At 37.8% G+C, this 20,882-nt stretch overlaps 1 pseudogene; it reads right to left on the bottom strand.

The window, feature by feature from the left end:
• Nucleotides 1-20,169, bottom strand: part of LOC129499109 (28S ribosomal protein S11, mitochondrial-like) — a 49,719-nt pseudogene extending 29,550 nt beyond the window's left edge.
• Between the last annotated feature and the right edge of the window lie 713 nt (nt 20,170-20,882).

Raw genomic sequence — 20,882 nt, 5'->3', positions numbered from 1 at the left:
GGCATTATGCCTCCACACAGTAGATTCTGGACTGTGTGTTATCCCACTGTTTCATCCATCTTTGTGCTTCCAAAAATATGAGGAACTTCTCTCCTCCCAGTGTATGTGTTCATATGGTTGTATTCCTTTGTACTGATATATAGTCTTTTTGGGTGGGATTTTGGGTGTGTGTGTGGGGGGGTGAATCCCTGGTCTGTGATTTTGTACCTGAAACTCTTCTGCTTTGATTTTTATTACTATGCGGTATCATGTGCCATCTGACTGCTCTCTTACCATTCAGTGAAACATACCATAATAGCTGATTTGGGAAGAAAATTGACTCAAATCCGTTAGGTTTATACACAGGGATGTGGATGAGCAGAGTTACTGTTCTTGAGGAGAAAAGAAATGAATCTTATGTTGCTTCTATATCCGCAATCACCTAAGAGACTTCAGAAAATAATTTAAAAACCAAATAGGTGAAAGGTTTTACAGTGTATTTTATAATATTTTATTAGAATGACAAATGACTATAGAATTAAAAGAATGAAGCTTTTGGCAGACTATAGGACATTCACCTAAGAATAAATTACCTTGCAACTTTTGTTACTTTCTTAATATCTGTTACTAGTTTTTGCCTGAGGCATGATGCCAAGCAGTTCCAAAGTATGAAATATTACCCACAGCTCATACCATTTTATCTTTTTTTGTTGTTTAATTAAATATGTCTCTCATCTCTTTATCAAGAGGAATAAAACTCAATTGCTATGTGTTTCGTCCATCCGAGCTTATTTTCCTGGTCCTTTTAAAAAGGCAACTGTATGCCATATGCTATGTACCAGAATGGCTGTAAATAATCATAAAATTAAATGCCAGAATTTACCACTACATGTGGTTTCTCATTAAGGTTTGATGTGGCTTCTCTAAACTGAAAATGGTTGAAGGGTTGATTTCTTGTATTATCAAGCTGTTTTCTGAGCTTTCTTGCTGGCCCACCTACCTGGATATATAATTAACTTCAGCTCTCAAAGGCTTTTGGTAGATTTAGGCTATATCTTTGGGAAAATAAGGGGTTATTCTCTGAAACACATATGTGCTATAGGAATAGCAACTCCAAAGTATCTCATGGTTGCTCCCTAATATGATGGTGACCATATGTTCTGGATATTCCCTAGCAATCCTATGTCATGTACTCTGATTCGGGGTTTGGAAAATATAGCTGATACCATATGTAACACTTACTAAGTAGGGAGAATAGATCAGGCTGCTATTGCTAATGAGCTAAATGTTATTTTAGGATGAATCCCATACTAACCTAGGCTGTATCAGTCATTATTTTAGATTCATGCCTTTAATTTTCTTCTTTAAATATTGTCATATTCAAGAGAATTGGAAATTTCCATGTAGTAAACCCATGATCCTATGGCAACAAATCCAGTTAGAGGGAGATTATATATATTAAAGTTAATATATATTAGATCATACCTACTTCTTAGAGTTCTTGTTTTGATAGTCTTCTTTAGATATTGCTGGTTAAAAGAATTAGGAATTTCCATTTACAGGACAATGATCCCATGTTTACAAATCCATTTAGATAATAGATGATATGAATTAAAGTTAAGCTTTTCTCTGTGTGTTTTAGCTTTGTCATTATAGTAGCTAGTAAAGCTCAGTTCCACTGAACAGCATATTGATATTTCCACACCTTCCAATGATTCAGTTTCAATTTTACCACCAATAATAATAGGGATAGTTATTTCAATAACAAATATTTTCGTATGACATCTGCTGTATAAAATACTGTGCTGCTGATGAGGGCACTCAAAAATAAACATCTTGGCTTTTGCTCTAAAGCAGATCGAATTCTAGTAGTTTGAAAGAGTACAATGTGTGGATAAGTACTAGAAGTCAGGCAGATGTGGGCTTGTCACTTGTTAGCTTGTGACTTGAGCAAGTTAAATAACTTGCCGTGAGCCTCAGTTTTCTCATTGGTAAACTGGAGAAAATAATCCCTACACTGCATGCAGTTTTACAGGTTAATGAGGCTATAGTTGTTGATATGAAATTCTCCATGGAGCCCACAAGTATGAGACAGAGAATAACTAATCTGTGTGGGGATGAACAGGGAGACCTGGAACCTGTCAGCTTGGTTTCCCATCTCCCCTACTTCCATTATTGTCTTTGCTTTCACCATGTGTTCATTAGGGATTTCCTGAGGTTTTAAACACTATAAACTATAATGAGCATATTGAACCCTTTCTTTATATACATGAAGGGGATGCCTGAGTGGCTCAGTGGTTGAGCATCTGTCTTAGGCTCATGTCATGATCTTGGGGTCCTGGGATCGAATTCCACATCAGGCTCCCCAGAGGGGGCCTACTTCTTCTCCCTCTGCCTAGGTCTCTGCCTCTCTCTTTCTGTGTCTCTCATGAATAAATAAATAACATCTTAAAAAATATATATGAAGAAACTGAGACCTAGAAAAAGAAAATTATAGATTTAAAATCATGAGCTAATAAATGTCAGAGTAGGTCATAGAACCTAGGGCTTCAGGGATCCCTGGGTGGCTCAGCAGTTTAGCGCCTGCCTTCAACCCAAGATGTGATCCTGGAGTCCTGGGATTGAGTACCACATCGGGCTCCCTGTGAGGAGCCTGCTTCTCCCTCTGCTTCTCTCTCTCTCTTTCTCTGTGTATCTCTCATGAATAGGTAAATAAAAATCATATATATATATATATATATATATATATATATATATATATATATATAGGAACCCAGGGCTCCTACTATCCATGCCACTGTCTTCCCATGAGGTATGCTGGCTGCCTCCTCATTAAGCTTAAGTCCCTTTCCTCCAGGAGTCTCAGGAGAGAGAAAACAGCTGAGCACAATCTCCTATAAAGGATATTACTACTACTACTACAATTTTTACAAAAGGGAAAATGAACACACCACGATCAGAATCTTAATATAATCTATATGTATAACTGGATCTTATGTGTTTGTCTCTCCACAAACACATTTTTTAGATTGGCCAAATTCTGATTGTATTTGAAGAGATACCATATATATAAGAAAGAAACTTCTTTAGTTAATTAAAATGGATTAGCTGCATATATCCCTTTCAATAGAATATTGATTTTGAGTACCTCATTATAAAGGAATCATTCCATGATTTCCTCTGAAATTGATTATGTGATCCATTGGAGAGGATGACAGAGAAGAAATGAAAACAGTACTCTAGGCACTTCTGCCAAATGCCAAATGTTATAATTGAAGAAAGGAAAGAAGATAGTGACAAATACCATGTTTAACCTTTGCTTTTGCCTTCACCAAGATAAAGTAATGCCATTTATTGCAGGGTCATTTAACAGATTCTGTTGACTGACTTTTACATGCATTTGTCAGCTATGAGTTTTCTATTGCTACATAACAAATTACCAAAAATTTAGTGGCTTGTAGCAACACAAATTTATTATCTTACAGTTTTCATGAGTTAAGAGTCTGGATACAAATCTGATATGTCCTCTGCTTAGGCAGTCACCAGGCTGAAATCAAGGTGTTGGCTGAGACTTGTAGTGCCCTTGCAACCTCACTGGTTATATGACTGAGATCTCTGTCTTCCTGCTAGATATTGGCTGGGACAGCTCTCAACACCTAGAGACCACCCTGCTCTCCCAACATGGAAGTTTTCTTTCTTCCAGGCCAGCAGGAGAGTGTCCTTCACAGTTTTTGTTCTGCCCACACTTAAAGGGAAAGATGGGGTTAGTCAGGGCCTGTACCCAAGATCTAGAATCATGGGGGACAGTTCAGAACCCTTCTACCATTGTTCAGATTTTCTAATTATTGACAGGGGAAAATGAACATTAGGCAAAATTATCAATTAAAGCAAGTTTATATTCTCTTTACCCTTATGAGTATCTTGATAATCCAAAGGAATAGATTGCCAAAAGGATTTTTTTTGGGGGGGCGGGGGAGAGATGGAAGGTTTGTAGTGAAGAAGGGAAAAGAGAAATGGCTCTTATCTAACTATGAAAGACCTACTTAGAACACTAAGTTTATCCCCCAGTATGTTTCTCAAAAACAGGAATTCAATACTTTGGTAGCAACTATTGTGTTAATGTGGAAACTGTTTTCCTACCAGTTATAAATGTTATTGTCACTAGTGTCTTTGAAAACAAACAAATAGAAAAAAAAAAAAAAAAACCTCCTGAGTGAAGTTCCAGGACTTTACCATATCTATTAACACAATTCAAATCTAGTGGCCAACTTACAGGGATACAACCCAAAAGACTCAATAATAATTTTATGACTAAACATTCTGAGTTAAAAAAAAAAAAAAAGACAGGAGGGAACTATTTTGGCAGGAGTGAATCATCAGTTGAGCAAAAAATAATTCATTGTGTTGAAAGATAAACCAAGGCTTATTTAAAATTTTAAGAGTTTATTTGGACAAAAATTGATTTGTGTTTGGCAACATCTAACCAGGTGATAAAAAGGAGCTCTGAGGAATTGTACAAAACGACTTTTATAGGCAGAAGGGAGCAGGAACAAAGCAGTTGCACTGGGTTAGAAAGCAGGTCGATTATTACAAGGTAACTTTCCTTTAGGGGGTGAGAAGGATCTGTCAGGCAGAGTGCCAAACTAATGCTGATCAGGTGATTCATAGCTGACTGGTTTGAGATTCCATTTCTGGGAGAGCTGGGACATTATTAAGTCTTGGTTTGGTGACATGGGTCTGAGCACAAGCGACTCTATTTGTAGCCTATTGTTTTGTTTTTAACAACTGTCAAAAGAGTTTTGACTCCATCTTATAAAAAGAAGTCATAAGATTTCTGGCAGTTTTCTTTTTGATTTGGTTCATTAAGAATTACTTCTACTGGTTCATTAAGAATTACTTCTACTCGTTTCTAATTTCCTTTAGAGTTCTAAGTTGAATCCTTTATAGACTCTTTCATGTTCACTTTATATGAAATACCTCAGTGGAACTTTGGTATCTGGCTCTACTTCAGTAGAAAACATTCATGAGTTTCTGTGGAGTGAAATAAAGATCAGATAGGTTAAAGGTTCTGAATCTGTGGTTTTGGCTCTGATTTCAGACTGGAGTGTCAGCATTTGGTTGAATTGTTGCACAAATGCTTCTGGGTTCAAAGTCACTGGAACTGGTCTAGTATTTCAGTGGGACACATGATCCCACACACCAGGACTTTGTGGCTCTCACCATAGTACTTAGAACTTCTACAAAAAAAAAAAAAAAAAGAACTTCTAGTACATAGTGTATAAGCTCAGTTGCTGAATGTGGTCCCATATTCCAGTGCTTTTAGCACTCAAAGTCCCCTAGCTAGGTGAAAAAATGGAAAACCTGGGTATGAATGAGAATTATGCCTCTGTATTCCTATTATTGTCCTTCTTCTATACATTCTTCCTTACTTTCTTCTCTCTCTCTCCTCTGGGGAAAAAAAGGAATCTAGACAAAAAAACAAAGGAAAGGACTTGCTCAGTGTCAAGAATCGAGGGTTGGGCTGAGCCACAGATATAATTTGTAGTCCCAAAAGCCCTAGACTTTTGCTAAGATACATGTGAGTGACAACAGCTGAGCTGTGGCTTCCCAGGAGATTCTAAGGCCGGTTACATCATTAGGGATTCAGATTTTCTAATCAAGACTTTTGAAGGTTCTTGAAATCAAGGGGGTTATGACATCTTTCTGAAGATATTTTACCTCCCTCTCTTTTCCCTTCCTTCCATCCTCCCTCTCTTGATCGATGGCAAATATTTTATAATTGTGATCATTACTTAGGTGATGAGTGATCCTGATAAGGAAACTCACTCACTCTTAAAATGATCAAGCTAGACTTAGTTGTTTTAATGATTATGTCCCATGATTAACTTGTTTCAATGATTTTTTTGCATTGTTTTCCACAGACAAAATACCTATTTATAATCCATAATATGTCTGGAGCGAATTAGTTCTAATTGTATTGCTGTATGGTACTAGTGAACTAGCTTTTAAACTGGCAACACATGGTCACCCAGGATAGTTATCCTTAAGGTGAGCAAGATGTTAAGTGACTGATAGTCAGAGGGACATATGTTTTCCAATTTGTCTTGGGCCTCGCAAAGGCAGTGAGGGCATTTTCTGCAGCTGCTCTTATTTTTAAAATAATTCCACTTTTCCTCTGCCCTTTGAATAAAGTGACCCTTATTCAGAGGAAGCAGTATGAAAGGATTCTCACTGTTGGCCAAGTGTGAATTTGAGAAAAAAAATACATGGCTCATTTTTCATTGCCATTTAAAAACTTACAGCCAAATCAGTGTAATGCTTATATCTCAAAAAGCTTTGCCACCAAAAAGATTATTTTCTTTCTTCTAAAGTAGACAAATTAGGCTCTTAAATTCAGACAGACTTTTTTTCTATACCACTCAGTGCCTTCTGAAGAGCTTTATGATGTCAGTAGCATTGGGAAATTTAACTGAGCTAAGTGCTAAATACACAAGTTGAGTTATGAATTCCCATTGAAGTCATGCTTTTTCACAAAGTTCACATAGTAATTTCATATCTGTGGCACTACCAAAGAGTCATGGGATCATAGCAGAGAATAGATAAATCAATAAGACACTCCCGCCCAAGATAGTCTATTTTCTCTTAGTTGATTGTTTTATTCTAAACAAAACAAAACAAAAACCCAAGCCTACGTTCCCCAAAGCATTACTTTCTGCTAAAACATTGCTTTTTAAGTTTAAAATGTCCCGTCCTGCTGCCTTTTAAACCCTACAGTTCATGTTAATATAGATTATTTATTTCAAATGATCTTCTATTTTAGTGAACCCTGGAAAACAACTCTGGATAGGAAGTTAGACTAAGTGTAGAAATAGCCAACAAGTGGCTAAACCTAGGACATGTGCCGGGTCTCATAATTCTCATAATCATATCCCACAAACTTAGCTCAGATGTAAGAGTCATGCGACAGAACTATGGACCTCTCCTCCCTTGGAGCCACCACTCATTCTTCCTAAGGCTTTCTACTCAAGAGGATGATCTTCTCAGATGAGAGTGTTCTTCAGCCACATGTACACACTTTATTACTGGAGCCTTCAAGCAAACACGTAATCCTTAAGCAAGAGAATTTATGCTCTTAATTAGAATAAAGTCATTCTGAATAAGAACAATGGATAGACACAACAGACAAAACATATTGTGCTGCTTTTCTGCTGTGCATTGTAAATCTGTGCATAAAAAAGACCTTTATGCTTATACAAAAAGATGCTCCTGATTCACTGTCAAGAGGACCCGTTTTTCAATGTCTTCTACACATTCTGAATCAGGTTGTCTTTATGCAACAAGCATTTACTCAAGAGCCTACTAAGAGCCTAGCACCATGATGAATACTTAATGTACAGTTCTTACTTCTAGAAACTCACATCCAGTAAAGCAACAGCTATTCTATATAGTTAGATAAAATATGATATTGTGAGAGCCATACAGGAGATCCAAGTGCAGATAATACAAAATACTGAAGGAGTTGAATGAGTCAAGACTGGGTTCACATGCAGATGAAGGAAAATGCAAGGTCTTATCTTTCTCACATAAACAGTTTTTGGCAGTGGGCAGTCCACGCTGCCTGGTGACTTTACAATCACCAGGGAGGAGCTAGTCGTTCTTGCCATCATGAACACTTGACTTCTACCTCATGGTCTAAAATGGTTGCTCAAGTATCACCCATTAAATCCATATTCTAGCAATCAGAAAGAAGGAAGAAGTAAAGAATGGCATGCCCTGTTCTGTATGAGGACAATCCTAGAAGTAGGACACAATATTTCTGCTTATATCCTGTTCATCAAACTGTGGTCACAAGGCTGTAAGGAGAGGCTGATACAATCTTTAGTCTAGAAAGCCATGTGTTAGCTGCAGCCCTGAAATTTACTAACCAAGTAGAAAGAGAGGATAGTTATTGGAGGAAAATGGGTGTTTTCTACCTCAGGCCTTCAGGTGAGGGAGAGAAAATTTTATCTGGAAAGGAAGAAACAGGTCTGGAAAGCTTCCTGGAGGACTTCCTGGAGGAGGTAACATTTAAGCTAAGTCTTTGAGGGAGAGTAGGAATATGACAAATATATAGGCAGAAGGAACAGTATGAGAGTTTGCTTTTGGAAACAGCCAGCCTGAGTAAGGAATGCAGTAAATCACCATGGATCAGAAATGGCTTTTCTTCTGTTCAGCACTGACTGGGGATCTAAAGGAAACACACAATGTTCTCAGTGTCTGAACTCCTTTGGTCTGATCACATATGTCTAGCTGCTAAAGACTGAATTATCACATCATGCATGTAGAAGTGAAAAAGAGTGAAGTAAGTCAATCGGAGAAGGACAAACAGTGTATGTTCTCACTCATTTGGGGAATATGAATAATAGTGAAGGGGAATGTAAGGGAAGGGAGAAGAAATGTGTGGGAGATATCAGAAAGGGACACAGAACATAAAGACTTCTAACTCTGGGAAATGAACTAGGGGTGGTGGAAGGGGAGGAGGGCGGGGGGTGGGGGTGAATGGGTGACGGGCACGGAGGGGGACACTTGACGGGATGAGCACTGGGTGTTGTTCTGTATGTTGGTAAATTGAACACCAATAAAAATTAATTTATAAAAAAAATAAAATAAAATGCATTGACAGGCTGGCAAAAGTAAAAAAAAAATATATCTATTGAAATTTTTGCCCATGTGCACTAAAAGATAATCACTTATTAAATTAGGAAAGATTCGAATGTTGCTGAAATCTGGATTCTGATTATGATGTGTAGCAAGTGTGTCATAATCGTCTCTTAGACCATTTACAAACACACTTGTTTACTAATAGGCATCATAATAGCATAACATCTTGCTTTAAACAAAGAAACAATTAGGCCTGAAATAGGAAAGCAGACAACACGGGATGGGCAGTATAGCATAGAGAGAGTAGTAATTACAAGAGGAGATATTGCGTGAGCACTTGCCACGTGTGCCAGGCATGCTTCTGAGCACATGGCATAAACTCACTTACTGATTCTTCACAACAGCGTTGTGAGTTAGGTTTCTATGACTATCCCCATTTTTAAAGACAAAACCTCAGAAAGGTTAAGCAACTTGTGGTGGTCCCATCGCTGATATACAGGGAATTGTAGACCTAAACAGATGCAGCCTGGCTCTTTAACCACTCTGCTAGGTGGTAAGAGAGAATTGGGTGTGGGATGGATCCCAGCTCCAGGACTGGCTGGTGGAGAGACTCTAGGGAAAGTTATTTCATCCTCCTGGGTCTTACTTTCTGTGATTGAGTGGGAAGCTGTGTATAAAAGATTTAGCCTGAGGTCTGGCACAAGGTAAATGCCCAATAGTGAAAAGGTTGAACAAAGACTGAGTCATCAATTGTAAACGCTAGCCCATATTTGGTCCTTAACCATACAAACCAAAAGAGGGATCCTAAGGTATTTCTGACATGGTGTTAAATTCTCTTTAAAAAGAGTACAATTTCTCCTTCTTTCACCTGTTTATCCCAATCCCCTGAGGTCTGTCTCTCAGCTAGTTTGAGTTTGAGTTGCTTTTTATAGCCATCTGCTACAATGTTGTGTAACAACAAACAATATCCTCCTAAAAATGTTTACAAATGCTTCCTACATTAGTGCTGTATATTTTTTCATTAAGCTGTGACATCGCCATTGAAAAATTATTTTAATCATTGCAAACTGAATTACACAAGGAGAAAGCATAAAGAGGTAGCACTTAAAAGGCTGAATGTACATTAATTGCTTCGGCTAATGAAAGAAACATGAGTTAGCCAATGTACACAACATGAATCCTAAGATGCACGGACAATTGACTACGGTAATAAAACAAGTATTAGTGTGTTACATCTGAAATCCTCATTACGCTTCATGCAGCAAAACCTAGTGGGTACCTGCTGTTCAGTTGTGCTTCCTCCTCTTGACACCACAAGCTCATTATAGCATGGGGCACAGGGTAAAAGCACGTGACCTATATTTCTACAGTTTGGGGACCTTTTCAAAAACCATACTAAGTTACGTATGGTGATTCCTCTTTTTCTTTTTTAAACTGATGAAAGTAGGTGTTGGTCAAAATGATTTTGAAATATCCTAGTGTTCCATAGGCAATTTTAATTAAAGTATGAATTATTTAAATATGCACACAGTTTATTTTACTTACACTGGGATCTTGCTTTATCTCCCTTGGCTCTCGAAACTAGTAAATTATTAACTCAGAATAATTTATGTCACAGTGTTCAAGATGCTGTCCATTGACTTTTGGGGGGTCTGTTTTTTTTTTTCATTTCATAGACATTGAAGATCATGATAAAGGTATGGCATTTAAAAGGAAGAGAAACGGGATCCCTGGGTGGCGCAGCGGTTTGGCGCCTGCCTTTGTCCCAGGGTGCGATCCTGGAGACCCGGGATCGAATCCCACGTCGGGCTCCCTGCATGGAGCCTGCTTCTCCTCCCTCTGCCTGTGTTTCTGCCTCTCTCTCTCTCTCTGTGACTATCATAAATAAATAAAAAAGAGAAATTAATATCTCATTTTTACTATTCATCCAGAATCACATAGCACAGAAGTAATTAGTAGCTTACAAAGAGGCTGTGTTAAGACACAACAGAGGTCCACAGACTAAAAATGTCACCCCATTAGGATCCTCAGTAAAACTGGATACTATGTCCTCTCACCCACTTTTTAACACTCCAAGGGCACTGCTAATGCTTTAAGGGGATATGTGATTGTATGTAACAGCTGGCTTAATCGAAAGTCATTGTTTTTCTAGATGAAAACCCTTCTTTTCTGGTAGGACTAGGGCTAGAGAGCAAATATTTTTCTGTTTTTGTATTTTATCCCATATGCTGCCTTTTTGTTATTTTCTCTGTAAAATTTTGATTATGTTCAAATGTATTTCCTTTGCATTCCTTCCCAGATACATTAGATAAGTTGACTTCTTTAGCACCAACTAGCATCAAATTTTGGATGGACACGAGGGTCTTGCAAAATTCTTTAACGTTGCTACTGAGAAACAGACTAGGAGGCTGGATCCGCAAAGCAGACCAGGAGGCCAGATCTATTCCAATAAGGAGGGTGTAAATTGAGTAGAAACTGCAGGATGTCAGCAAAATTTGTTTTGGAGAATTTAACACTAGAGGTGAATATGGAAAAGGGTGAAATGTAGGGGCAGGGATAGTGGAAAGTGATTTCATTCTGCTCCATCTATGGCTTTAAATATTGATATGCATTAGAATTGCCTGATAAATTGATAAATTTGATAAATTTGATATTCAGCCCTTATTCACCAGAAGATTCCTTACCTTCTAGCAAGTGATTCTGAAGCAGATTATCTGAAATGGTACAGAAAATGGGATCAAGTGTTGACTTCCAAAAATTAGACCATTATTACTCATATAGTTATTTTTTTTTAAATTTATTTATTTATGATAGTCACAGAGAGAGAGAGAGAGAGAGAGAGGCAGAGACACAGGCAGAGGGAGAAGCAGGTTCCATGCACCGGGAGCCTGATGTGGGATTCGATCCCGGGTCACCAGGATCGCGCCCTGGGCCAAAGGCAGGGGCCAAACAGCTGCGCCACCCAGGGATCCCTCATATAGTTATTTAATCAAGGATCTTGGGATGTGGTGAGGGAGACAGACATGAAAATAGCCCATTTCAGTTCAGCACGCTAAGTGCTATGGTATAAGAATGGGGTACTATGCGGAGTATGTACAAAGGTAGTCTAATCCAGTCTGGGGTATCACAAATGGCTGGTATCTAAACTGAAACATAAGGGGTAAAGCAGTAATAGGAGCAGTTAGCCAGTTTTGTCCTTTGTGTGTGTGTGTGTGTGTGTGTGTGTGTGTTTGGCAAAGAGGCTATGGATGGGAGGGGGGAGAGGGTAAGGGTAGGGAAAGAGTGCGGAATGTGACCAAGGGGTCAGGAGGTTAAAGAACTTATAAAACACATTTTCAAGTCTCAAGAGGCTTACAGTGTAAGTGGAGAGATAAATGATAGCAGAAGATTTTGGTAATACACGAAGACAAGAGAAGTGACTTCCTCAGAACTCCTTTGATTAATTAATAACTGATGAATAATGCAGACTCACCATACTACAGGATTCCTCTGGAGAAAGTATTTAGATTCTTTCAGCAATGAAATTCTATGATTTATTATTTCATTCTGCAGTGGGAAGAGAAAGCTTCATGGAAGCTGTAAGGATTCACTTGGGCTTTGAAAAATGGGTAGATTTTTGTAAATTTTCTTTTGATATAATTTTAAATTTATAGAAAAGTTGCAAGAATAGTACAAGATATCACCTTATACTTTATCCAGATTCACCTGTTTTCACATCTTGCCCCAGTTGCTCTTGTTCCTTTTCTTCTCTCGTATACACACGTTGCTTTGTTTTCTGAACGATTTCAAAGTAACCTGGAGACTGTTTGCTCCTTTACTTCTAAACACTTTAGTGTATATTTCTCAAGAAAAAGGATGTGCTCTTACAAAATCACAGTAAAATAATCAAACCCAAGACATTTCATGTTGATACAATACTGTTATTTAATCAACAGTACAAAATCAGATTTTGTCACTTGTCTCCCAGGATCCATTCCAGATTCATCCACTGCAGTTAGTTGTCTGTGTAATTGTCCTCTCATTTTAAATAGTTCTTTAACCTTTCTTTGTCTTTCATGTCTTAGCACTTTTGAAAGGTACAAGCCATTTATTTTGTGGAATGTCCTTCAACTTGAGCCAAGCTAATGTTTCGTTATGATTAGATGCAGATTATGGATTTTTAGAAAGAAAGAAGTTAGGTGTATCCTCCTTGGTGTTTCATAGGATGAGACACTTAAAGTAGGTCTGTTCCAATATCAGTGATGTTGACATAGATAACTCAGAATGATGTTCACTAGATTTCTTCGCTGCAACATTAACTTCCCCCTTTTTAATCATCAAGAATTTTGTGTGAGATATTTTAGGCTATGTAAATATCATGTGCCTTATCAAACTTTTATCTGATACTTTGAGCATCCATTGTTGATTTTTTTTTAATTTTAAAAATTTGGGGTTTCCCCCCCCCCCCAAGTTTTTATTTGAATTCCAGCTAGTAGACATTCAGTGCAATATTAGTTTCAGGTGTAGAATTTAGTGATTCATCACATACAATACCCAGTGCTCATTACAACAAGTGCTCTTTTTAATACCCATCACTCATTTAATCCATCCCCTGCCCACGTCCCCTCTGGTAGCCATCAGTTTCTTCTCTTTGTTTGCCTCTCTGTTTTCCTCCAGTGTGTTCATTTTTTTGTTTCTTAAGTTCCACATATGAGTGAAATCATATAGTATTTGTCTTTCTTTCTCTGACTGACTTATTTCACTTACCATCACACTCTCTAGCTCCATCCAGATCATTGCAAATATTCCATTCTTTTTTATGGCTGAGTGTATATATACCACGTTTTATTTATCCATTCATCAGTTCCTGGGCACTTGGGCTTTTTCCATATTTTGGCTATTGTTGATAATGATGCCATAAATACCAGGGGCATGTATCCCTTTGAATTAATATTTTTGTATCCTTTGGGTAAATACCTAGTAGTGCACTTGCTGCATTTTAGGGTAGTTCCATTTTTAACTTTTTAGGAGCCTCCATACTGTTTTCCAGAATGACTGCCCCAGTTTGCATTCCCACTAACAGGGTAAGAGGGTTCCCCCTTCTCCGCATCCTTGCCAACACTTGTTGTTTCCTGTGTTGTTGATTTTAGCCATTCTGACAAGCGTGAGGTGATATCTCATTATAGTTTTATTTGATTTGCATTTCCCTGATGGTAAGTGATGTTGAGCATTTTTCATATGTCTGTTAACCATCTGAATGTCTTCTTTGGAAAAATATCTTTTATGCCTTCTGCCCATTTTTAACTGGATTATTTGGTTTTGGGGTGTGGAGTTATATAAGTTTTTTAAATATTTTGGATACTAACCCTTTATCAGATATGTCATTTACAAATATCTTCTCCCAATCTACAGGTTGCCTGTTAGTTTTGTTGATGTTTCCTTCACTGTGCAGAAGATTTTTATTTTGATGAAGTCTCAATAGTTTATTTTTGCTTTTGTTTCCCTATTATTGATTTTCCAACTCATAATTGCACCTGTATTCATATTACTATACTGATATGACTGTTAGGAAGAGCTTTTCTGATCCTCCCATCTATGTATTTATTTACTTAAATCAGTATAGGTTCATGGATTTTCTTTTTAAATATAAGTTTATAATCTACTGCTGTCATATTTATTCTGATGCTCAAATTGTCCCTGATTTTACTTCTGAGAACACATTCAAATAGGTTTCTGTATGCTTTCAATAGTCTCTGCCATTCTTTGGATACTTTCTGACTTCTAGAGCAATATAGTACAAAAGGGATCATTTTGTACTTTTCCTGCCCCAGTCCTAGAATCCATATTTTGTCTGGAGAGCACCATTCCTAGTACCAAAATTTGGGTGTACTCATTACTATTGGAGTATTATTGTTTCTAATTTCTTTGCTAGACAGAGCTAGGAAATATGTATATATATTTATATTTGTACTTATTAATATTTATACTTATTTGTATATTTTATATATTATGTATATCATATATATATTTCTCTATTTGTCTATCTGTATTTTAAAAAACACTGAGTTCATGGCTAATGGTGCAGTCTAGTCTTCCCTTTTTCATATTTGCAACTCCAGTCTCCAATACTGAGAAACTTAACCCAGAGCAAAGATGTTTTTAAAAGGCAAATAGAAATATAGTTTTTTTACTTTGAAAAATCTCTGAGACATCCAGGTGGAGAGAGGTCCAGATCTTAATTGTTTCTACCAAAAGAAAAATTGCCTTTAACTTGCTGTGGTTCAGTCAGTAGTATAAATGTCAAGGAGGCCAAAGTTGTGGGATCTTCATGGGATTACGTATTATATATTTATGTATATGCCTACCAATTCCTTCACAAAGAAACTATTATTTCTACCTTCATTTTCCATGGAGGGTAGCTCCCCCAGCACAAGGTGCTTATATTGACATAAATAACACCTTGCCTTCAACATCAAGATATTTAAGACCAACCTCTGATTGAACTATTTGTAGTATCAAGTGTGTCTGTACTGAGTCCAGAGACCACGGACTTGGGAGTAAATCCTATAACACAAATCTTTCCTAAAAAACCCCTCATCTTTTCCAATAAATTTTGGTAAGGGGTTCATCTGTAAGGTTAAGTGTTAAAACCTCTTCAAAACCTAATTTCTAAGCCTTTGGTCAAGAATCAAGATTTCTTTTCATGATCTGTCTCCTTTTATAGTCTTTGTAATTATGGACAGACATTATAATGCTAGTCATTGTTGAGCAAGATGGTGATGATGATGTTTTCTTTTTTTGTGACATGCTGAAGATGACTTGAGACTGCAAAATCAGGTGCTAGATTGATTTATTTTTCATCATGAAAGAAAAATCATTTCACATCTTCTTACTAAGGTGTTGGGGGCACAAAATGTTTCCCGGGTAAGCCAATACCTGTTTGCTTTTTAGTGCTGGAGAAGGAACACTGAATTTAGACATACTTGGAGATATTGTGGGTTTGGTGCCAGACCACCACAATAAAATTGGTCAGATGAATTTTTTTTTGATTTCCTAGTGCATGTGAAAGTGTATCTACCATATATTATAGTCTTTTAGGTCTGTGATAGAATTATGTCTAAAAAAAACCTATGTACATATTTTAAGAAAAAATACTTTATTGATGAAAAATGCATACCGTCATCTGAGCTTTCAGTGAAGCACAACCTTTCTTTTGGTGGAGAGTCTTGCCTTGGTGTCTGCTGATTGATCAGGTTGGTGGTTCCTGAAGGTTGAGGTGACTGCAGTAATTTCTTAAAATAAGACAACAGTGAAGTTTGCTGCATTGATGGACTCTTCCTTTCATGAATGATTTCTCTATAGCATGCAATGCTGTTTGATATTATTTTACCCAGAAGAGAACATCTTTCCAAACTGGAGTCAGTCCTCAAACCCTTCCTCTGATTTATCAACTAAATTTATGTAATATTCTAAGTCATTTTTAACCATCTTCAGAAGATTTTCACCAAGAGTAGATTCCATCTCCAGAAACCACTTTCTTTGTTCATCCATAAAAAGCTATAACTCATCCATTCAAGTTTGATAATGATATTAGAGGCATTCAGTCCCATCTTCAGGCTCCACTTTCTATTCTAGTTATCTTGCTATTTCCACCACATCTGCAATTACTTCCTCCACTTAGGCCTTGAACCCCTCAAAGTCATCCATGAAGATCTAAATCATTTTGTTTCAAACTCCTGTTAATGTTGATATTTTGATTTTAAACTATGAATCACATATTCTAGATGGCATCTAAATGGTGAATCCTTTCCAGATGGCTTTCCATTTACTTTTCCCGTGTCCAGGGGCTGAGGAATCACTATAGCTATAGCTCTGACTATAGTCTTACAAAATGAATTTTTAAATAATAAGACCTGAAAATCAAAATTACTCTTGATCCATAAGCTGAAGAATGGATGTTGTGTTAGCAGGCATGAAAATGATGTGAATCCCACTGTTCATCTCCATCAGAGTTCTCGAGTGACCAGGTGCATTGTCAATGAGCAGTATAATTTTGAAAGGGATGTTTTTCTGAACAGTAGGTCTCGATAGTGGGCTTAAAATTTTCAGTAAACCATGTTATAAACAGATGTGCTGTCACCGAGGCTTTGTTGCTTTATTTATGGAACACAGGCAGAGTAGATTTAGCATAATTCTTAAGGGCTCTAGGTTTTTCAGAGGGTAAATGAGCACTGGTTTCAACTTCAAGGAACCAGCTGCATTAGCCTCTAAAAGAGAATCAGCCTGTTCTTGGAAGCTTTGAAGCCAGGCATTGACATCTCTTGAGCTGTGAAGGTCCCAGATGACATTTTCTTCCAGTAGACTATTCTTCCATTACATTGAAAATCTGTTGTTTAGTGTAGCCACCTTCATTAATTATCTTAGCTAGATCTTCTGGATAACTTGCTGCTTCCTCTTATACTTTTATGTTATGGAGATGGCTTCTTTCCTTAAACCTCATGAAACAACCTCTGTTGGCTTCAGACTTTTCTTCCGCAGCTTCCTCACCTCTCCCAGCCTTTATGGAACTGAAGAGAGGGTTTTGCTGTGGATTGGGCATTGGTTTAAGTGCATGTTGTGGTTGGTTTGATCTTTTATCCAGATCATTAACACTTTCACTATATCAGCAATAAGGCTCTTTCACTTTCTTATCATTCACGTGTTCAGTGGAGTGGCACTTTACATTTCCTTCAAGAGCTTTTCCTTTGTATTCACAACTTAGCTAACTGGTACAGGAGGCCTAACTTCTGGCCTGTCTTAACTTTTGACATGTTTTCTAGTTAAGTTCTATCATTTCTAGCTTTTGACTTAAAGTGAGAAATGAGTAACATCTTTTCACTCGAACACTTAGAGGCCATGGTAGGATTATTATTTGGCCTAATTCCAATATTGCTGTGTCTCCGGGAAGAGGGAGGCCCAAGGACAGAGAAATGGAGTATCAGCTCATTGGTGGAAGACTCAAAACACAAACAACATTCATGGATTAAGTTCATTGTCTTATACGGGCATGGCACCCCAAAACAATTACAATAGTAGCATCAAAGATCACTGATCACAGATCACCATAACAAATATCAAAATAATGAAAAATTTAGACATATTGTGAGAATTACCAAAATGTAACTCAGAGACCTAAAGTGAGCAAATGCTTTTGGAAAAATGATGCCTACAGACTTGCTCTACACAGCGTTGCCACAAGCCTTCAATTTGTAAAAAACACGGTATCTCTGAAGTGCAAAAAATTGAAGCAAAGTACAACAGGGATACCTGTACTCCATGAACAAATTCTGTCTGAGTAGGGAAATGATACTGTACCAGTTGGAAAGAAAATTTTCCCTCTTTCAACTACATAGTAATTGAGTGATATAATGCTTTCACTGAAGCCTTGGTGCAAAGACATAGGTTGTTGTTATTGTTTTTGTTTTTTGGGTTTTTTTGGAGTGACAAAACTTGGAAAAACTTAGCCTGTGCAAGAGGAAAGGCCACAAATTCTGAGCTAGGCTTAAAATTTATATCTGAAGCAAGGAGATAAAGCATTTACATCAGGATCAACTCTTTTTGCCCTTTACAGGGAACAGTAAGACAGGCTGGTAGAGGGCAGGCTTCTGAAACAAATATCTTGTCTATCTAGTGAAGTATCTTCCTGAGCTAATTTTTCCTTTATATCACAATTAGATTTGGAGGCCAAAGTCAGGGTAATCAGTAAGTGAAGTGGGTGCTGCTTTATGTCCTCTGTTAGTCATCTAAGATCTTTTTCACATACTCCCGAAAGACTGACACTCTGTTAACAAAGGATCCTTCCTTTTGTTTCATAATAATTTTGTAATACAGAAACTGAACCAATGAACATGGCATGTGTCACACAGAAAGTGGTCAATGTTCAGCAGTAATGATGATTATTTTGCAGTTGTGAAGGTTTCTTCACAAAACAGAATGTTAGAAATGTCACATCACTTCCTTTGGATAAAATTAAATTTAGTCTGAGGTCTCCTATTTGCTAGTTGGCAGGAAATCTATTCTCAGTCATTATTAGATCACTCCCATCTCAGTCTTTGAGACCTAATAGAGAAAAAGCTAATTGTCTAAGCACAAATGGCTACTTGATGTTAGGGGACTTTGGGTATATCTGCCCTGCTTGGTCCTGAGGACTCTAGAGCATGCCCTGAGGTCAGAGGCTCAGACCCCTACAGGATCCTACTTAGTGCCTCTCCACTGAGGTCCTAGCCCCCAAATCTAATTCTGATCTAAAGGAAAAATTAGCTCAGGAAGACTCTTCACTAGACAGACAAGGTATTTGTTTCAGACCAGCCTGTCTTGCTGTTCCCTATAAAAGGCAAAAAGGGTTGATACTGATGTAAATGCTTAATTTCCTTGCTTCAGACATAAATGTTAGGCCTAGCTCAGAACTTGCACCCTTTCCCTTGCACAGGCTAAGTTTTCCCAAGTTCTGTCACTCCAAAAAAACGACCTGTATCTTTGCACCAAGGTTTCAGTGAAAGCATTATATTATACAATCACTATTTATTTGAAAGAGGGAAAATTTTCTTTCCAACTGACACAGTATCATTTCTCTATGCAGACAGAATTTGTTCATGGGGTACAAGTATATCTTGTACTTTGCTTCAACCTTGGTGTGAGGGGTGGACTCAGGCCCAGTTCTGTGAGGGCTTCTCAGAGGCTGTCCTGGTGTTTGGGTTTCCCTCTCTCCTGCTGTTTTCTTCTTCCTTCTTTATCCCCAATGTTATTTTTGCAAAGGCTCTTTCCCTTTGCCCTCCAGTAGGATTGTGGATTTAGTGAACAAGAACAAGAACAACAAGAACAACAAGAACAAGAACAACAACAACAACAACAAACAAACCAGGAAAAATCACCCAGTAAATTTGGATTTCAGCTAAACAATGAATAACTTTTTAACATAAGTATACCCCTAGCAATGCTTGGGACATATTTACACTAAAAAAACTCTTACCTATCAGGAATTCATATTAAACCAAGCACTCTATATTTCTCTTGCAGCTCTACCCTAAGATCTCCTGCTTTTGAAGGACCCAGAAATAGAAGTTGTGTGTAGGATTGGGTCTTTCTCTTGCATATCTTCGGTGGGGTAGAGGGAAGAACAGTCTGGAAAGCCTTAAAAGGTACAGGGAAAAATTCAGCATGGACAAACACAAAATAGATCCGTAAGTCTTATGCTCATCATTATGTTCATCATTCTCATCATTGCCCATGGTGAGTTGCTACTTAAGAGTCAATCCCCCTGGGGAAGGCAATATTAATAGTTCCTTTCCTGAGTCTAGTTTTAATTAAGATAAAGGAGAAGGAGAACGGAGCAGGCTCGGAAAGACTGAAAGCTGGGAAAGTGGAAGAGGAAGCAAAGGGAAAAGGTACAGAGAGCTAAGGGCCAGAGAGGCAGCTTCATGCCTCACCCCTCACTGGTACGCCTGATGCAGGGCATTATGGGCAGTGTACAATGGCAGAACTAACACTGACCTGATTCCATTCAACTTCCAGTGCTGCCACCACCACCACCATGCTGTGTAGCCTGGGCCAGTCATTGGATTTCTGTCTGCAGCTCTGGCCTGTCTTGTGAGAGTCAAACCCAGATGTACTCTTGCATGTTTTACCGGTGCCTCAGTGTGGACGTTTGCAAATGTGAACTCATCCTTTTCCCCTCTAGACCTGCCCTTTCTGTGTTCTCTGTTTAGTCCCATGATACCACCACCTGCCCAGGCACAGAGGGTGGGACACCTACCTGTCATCCTAGAGCTAGTAGGGAAGAATTATCACTGGTGGTTGCTGGACTGGGTCAGGTTCATCTGGCTGGCTAGGCATGTGTCCCTCGCCTTTTTCATTGCTATCAAAGGTGAGGACCTTCTCAGATAAGAGATTATTTTTCCCAAGAGGACAAAGCCATTCTGAGGGGGCCAGAGAGAACAGGAAATGTTTCTTCTGTACATTGGAGAGAAAATTGAATTAAATGTACTCCGGTACCTTTTATAATGACTTTGTGACAATTCACTCTACCATTTTCTCTTTTTTTCCCCAAACATCAAGGACTTTTTTTAAAATTGAGAAATAATTGACGTATAACATTATATTAGCTTCAGGTGTACAATGTAATGCTTTGATATTTATATATATTGTGAAATGAACATCACAATAAGTCTAGTTAATATTCAATCTCCCTTTTCTTGAAGTGACTTTAATGAGTCTCTGTTCCTATCTATCAAAATAGCTTAATAAAC

This window comes from Nyctereutes procyonoides, unplaced genomic scaffold, assembly GCF_905146905.1.
Source record: "Nyctereutes procyonoides isolate TBG_1078 unplaced genomic scaffold, NYPRO_anot_genome, whole genome shotgun sequence".
Lineage (NCBI taxonomy): Eukaryota > Metazoa > Chordata > Mammalia > Carnivora > Canidae > Nyctereutes > Nyctereutes procyonoides.
The sequence above is the reverse complement of the archived record's forward strand: the minus strand, read 5'-3'. Positions and strand labels throughout refer to the sequence as shown.